We start from the raw sequence: 5,473 nt of genomic DNA, 5'->3' as shown, positions 1-5,473 counted from the left end.
CAAATAAGTGCATTTTTGTGCTGCCCATTTGATGTTCAGAATCAATCTTCGCAGAACAATCCAGCAGAAAGGCTTTTGATTCACAGGCGTCGGTTTCTTTGCTGCAATCGGGCTTCAGTTAAAATCTGAGTCCCAACTGTCCCAGATGAAGCGACTCCGAATGAAACCCTCACTCACTGAGAACCAACCCCACAGCCAGGTGCTACGGGGCTGCAGGCAGTCCAAAGCGGAAAAGAGGATTAAAAACGAGCCCTTATTTCTCCCTCAGCCACTCGGTCACAGAGACAGACAGAGGGACGGCAGAGACGTGTGACGTCATTCACGTGCCGACAGAAGCCGTTCAGCCCATCGAGTCCATGGTAAATCTCTATCGCTTGCTTCTCTCTGAGGTTATTCATCATCAGTGCTGCTTGTTCTAATATAAATGAACTGTATCTGTGTCGAAATGCTGTCTCCAACATACTGAACCACATCTCATTCACGGCTGTTCATTTCACTGGAGGAGCCTGCTGTGTGACACAGCGTGGGGAAGAACTGCAAGGCTGTTAAAATAATGACTGCAGATGCTGGAAACCACATTCTGGATTAGTGGTGCTGGAAGAGCACAGCAGTTCAGGCAGCATCCGTGTAGCTTCGATATCGACGTTTCGGGCAAAAGCCCTTCATCAGGAATAAAGGCAGTGAGCCTGAAGCGTGGAGAGATAAAGCTAGAGGAGGGTGAGGGTGGGGGGAAAGTAGCATAGAGTACAATGGGTGAGTGGGGGAGGGGATTAAGGTGATAGGTCAAGGAGGAGAGGGTGGAGTGAATCGGTGGAACAGGAGATAGGCAGGTAGGACAAGTCCGGCTAAGTCATGGGGACAGTGCTGAGCTGGAAGTTTAGAACTAGTGTGAGGTGGGGGAAGGGGAAATGAGGAAACTGTTGAAGTCCACATTGATGCCCTGGGGTTGAAGTTTTCCGAGGTGGAAGATGAGGCGTTCTTCCTCCAGGCATCTGGTGGTGAGTGAGCAGCGGTGAAGGAGGCCCAGGACCTCCATGTCCTAGGCAGAGTGCGAGGGGGAGTTGAAATTTTGGGCCACGGGGCGGTGTGGTTGATTGGCGTGGTTGTCCTGGAGATGTTCCTTAAAGCGCTCTGCTAGGACGCGCCCAGTCTCCCCAATGTAGAGGAGACCGCATCGGGAGCAACGGATATAATAAATGATATTAGTGGATGTGCAAGTAAAACTTTGATGGATGTGGAAGGCTCCTTTCGGGCCTTGGATAGAGGTGAGGGAGGAGGTGTGGGCGCAGGCTTTCCAGTTCCTGCCGTGGCAGGGGAAAGTGCCAGGATTGGAGGGTGGGTTGTAGGGGGCGTGGACATGACCAAGTAGTCACGAAGGGAACGGTCTTTGCGGAAGGCAGAAAGGGTTGGGGAGGGAAATATATCTCTGGTGTTGGGGTCTGTTTAGACGTAGTAGAAATGTCGGTGGATGATTTGGTTTATGAGAAGGTTGGTAGGGTGGAAGGTGAGTACCAGGGGCGTTCTGTCCTTGTTACGGTTGGAGGGGTGTGCTCTGAGGGTGGAGGTGCGGGATGTAGACGAGATGCGGTGGATGGCATCTTTAACCACGTTGGAAGGGAAATTGCCGTCTCGAAAGAAGGAGGCCATCTGCTGTGTTTTGTGGTGGAACTGGTCCTCCTGGGAGTAGATCCAGCGAAGGCGGAGGAATTGGGAATACGGGATGGCATTTTTGCAAGAGGTAGGTTGGGAAGAGGTGTGGAAGTGGTAGGGTGGGAAGAGGTTTGCATCAGGTCAAATCTCCGTCACATTCGTGATTGTTGTTCTTATGTTTATTTCTTCTCTACATGTGCTGAAGTAACACAGTGAGGGATCAATTACTGTTGTCAGACATACATGTAGGGGCGTAATAAATGCTGAAGTTGTGAGATTCGAGCAGTGTTTATTAACATAGACCATTCACTGTTCGAAGCTCAGGCTCAGGAATTTGACAGAGAGCGAATTTGAGCAAAGGTTGAGCCGGGGCGTTTACCCCATGATGTAACACGAGTTTCTGCGGTTGCTTTGTTGTTCACCTCATTTCTGTGTCTTGCATCATTGAGGATTTTGAAGTTGTCCCCTCTATATAAAAGGTCCGTGCTTATGCAACATTGTAAAAAAGATGCAGTCCAATAACAGCCGATGCGAATTCTGTCGACTTATCCAGATATTGACCCCTGGAAACAGCACTGTGCACTCTCCTCGAGTCTGGAAAACAACTTCCTCACATATCATGCTACATTCTCGCTCTCATCGTGCTGTTCATTCAATCGGCTTCTGTTTTTCACAGAATCCGATTCAATAGATCTTGTCACTGTCTCATTTCTTTCCATGTGGTCAGATCTTGCGAACAGAATATCACAGTAGGAGTGCCCTGGGCCCATAACCCAGAAGTCAGACCATACTCAGGGAACCGTATTCTGGTCTTGATCATTTCATGAACACCAGGAAGAGATATCTATGCTCTTCAAAATTTAATTACCTGTTTTAAGAAGAAAGGTAAACAGTTCCTCGTTCCTGCTTTTGTTACCACACGGACCAAGGTTGTAAATGCTGGAACCAGTCGAGACTGTCCGCTCTCCCACATCCAACTTAGCCCCAGGTTGTGTTAAGATGATGGTCTGAATCGCTTCCTTCTCTTCCCTGTCACTCTAGGATGATGTGAGCTGTGAAATCTTTGACGTGAAGTGGAGGCAACGTGGAAAAATGTATACACAGCAGGTGCGTGAGCGACGGGACTCGCTGCAGTAACATCCCATGCTGATTCAGACAGCAGAAGCCTCCCTGTGACTTCGAGAAGCACAGACACTGTTCCCGAATAATGGGGAGAGATTCACTCTTTCCTCGCAGTTCTGCATTTTCTAGCTCTCTCCAGTGGCATTATTTGGACAATGGTTCCAAAAAGAAGATGATTTCTTGTGCATGCACGATCTCCCTTTTCTACACCTTTCCAGAATTCCCATACTTCCCACTCCCGCCAGCCCCCTACCCCGCTCCACACACCCATGTTTGATAGGGAGGTAGAGATCGCGTTCAAGCTGCTCGACACTAATACTGCGTGACAATGGAGGATGAGTTCGTCCAGTTCTCAATGAAGATCGCCCTGTTCCGGGAAAGCAGCTAGCACAGCCTCCTGGGAGAAGCGAGTCAGAATGGAAAGGAGCTGTTATTAAATCTCTGTGCTTCTTTCACTCCGAAACAGCAGAAATAGCCTTAGTTAACCAAAAATTCACCTGATTTCTGGTTACCACGTCTGGCGCCGTTCTGGCTCGTTTGTCTCGGGTGTGACATTGCTTCAGACAGGTGACATATGTGCGAGAGCTCTCGCGTTCACATTGCGGATGAGCCTTGGAATTTTGCACACTACTTCATTTTTGACTGTGAAGATATGATTTCGATGAGATCGGTTTCAGATAAAGATTCCAAAGCTTGAAAACATACACAAGCAAGTTCAAGAACCGCTTCTTCTCGGCCATTGCTGCTCTGAGAAATGGATTGTATGACTTGAAATAATGCTGAACTTGCCAATGTGGATTTTGGTGAGCGCACGTCCGATACGGAGTAACCTGAATTCCTAAGTCTGGCCAAATTTTGCTTTCCTCACGCTGTGATCTGCATGTCCTTGATGACTATGATCCGACTTTACCATCGCAAACAACGCTTTCCACTGTACTTAGGTCCATGTGACAATCAATCAATCAAAACACAGTCATTTCCTCATTGTGTGGAGTCAGCAGAGCGCAGGTGGGCTGCATGGCCTCAGTCTGCAGTGTGACACATTTTGTGATTCTGATTGAAATTGCAAATAAAACAGCAGAATTGGGGAAGTTACACGGTGGTTATATTGACACAGCCGGGACACATATGTGCCACAGTGTATCACACATTAACAGTGAAGATATTTTAACGTCATCCTCGAAGGTACATGCTACAAAAACCTGAAGACTACGGGAAACCGCTGTGGTCAGCGATAACAGAGCGGCCCAAAGGGATTGTGGTGGGCGCATAATCCAGAAATTAATGAATGAAAAGCATCCTCTGCTCGATGACAATTCCAGCTTTCAGTGTGTGTACTGCAACTGCAAGAGTTTCGCTATAACAGTGCTCCGTTCTTCACATTACATATTGATGAGCCATCTGCATCCTGTCACTCAATGGTATCTGAAATAGATACAACCGCCACATTTATGCATTTGAGGAAACACACGTTTGAAGTTATGGAAGATTTTTTTGCTGTTCTCTGTAGGTCTGTTATGAAGTGATTCGCAAAGTCACTTGACTGAGCTGGGAATACACTGGCGAAGGTGAGAGAAATCAGTTGGCGTGTGGGCCATACCCCTGACGCCTTGCAGTTATTCCCCACGCTGTGTCACACAGCAGGGTCCTCCGGTGAAATGAACAGTCATGAACGACATGTGGATCAGTATGTTGGACACAGCATTTCAACACAGACACAGTTTCCTATTATTACAACAAGCACGACTGATGATGAATACCCTCAGAGAGAAGCAAGTGACAGAGATTGACCGTGGACTCGATTGTCTGAACGGCTTCTGTCGGCACGTGAATGACGTCACACGTCTCTGCCGTCCCTCTCCTTGTCTCTGTGACAGAGAGGCTGAGGGAGAAATAATGGCTCGTTTTTAATCCTCCCTTCCGCTTTGGACTGCCTGCAGACCCGCAGCTCCTGGCTGTGGGGATGGTTCTCAGTGAGTGAGGGTTTCATTCGGAGTCGCTTCATCTGGGACAGTTGGGACTCAGATGTTAACTGATGCCTGATTGCAGCAATGAAAACTACGCCTCTGAAACAAAAGCCTTTCAGCAGGATTGTTCCGCGAAGATTGATTCTGAACATCAAATGGGCGGCACAAAAATGGACTTATTTGCAATTTACTGAGGGAAGAGAGTCCACGGCCCATTTCTCTCTTTCCCACCAGCTTAGCACCTTTCTCTCTCTCTCAAATAAATGATATTTGGAGGAAGTTCGCAATCAAAGTTGCTAAGTTCCAGCAGCGCTCTTGCACCTGGCTGTGCCCGTGAGAGGAAGCTTCAGAGCATATCCGCACTTACATCCCCTCATAATGCCTGCAAGTGGAGGGAAATGGCTGAATATTCTGCCAATAGAGACAGCTCAGTCCCCGGGGATGGGATAAACAGCACCGTCTCGGTGGGGACATTCTGCAGATCAGACACAGTCCACTTTATCTTTCAGATCATACCGGAGTGAGAGCGCTCGAGAAGGCCAATCGGTCACTCGTACCTGTGCCAACTCGGGAGTTGCAAAAGGTTGGTGAAAGTGGAAAGTGGATTTGTTCACGTTTCAAGTGTTTCCTTGAAGCAGATAGCAGAAGAAGATACACAGTGAAGCGATTGAGATCTAACTACAGGAGCAGCAAATAAGTTGTACAGCGCAGAGGAGAGCTTTGAAGTATTGAAT

Source organism: Chiloscyllium punctatum, chromosome 18, assembly GCF_047496795.1.
Source record: "Chiloscyllium punctatum isolate Juve2018m chromosome 18, sChiPun1.3, whole genome shotgun sequence".
NCBI classification, from domain to species: Eukaryota; Metazoa; Chordata; class Chondrichthyes; order Orectolobiformes; family Hemiscylliidae; genus Chiloscyllium; species Chiloscyllium punctatum.
Note: the sequence above shows the minus strand (reverse complement) of the source record.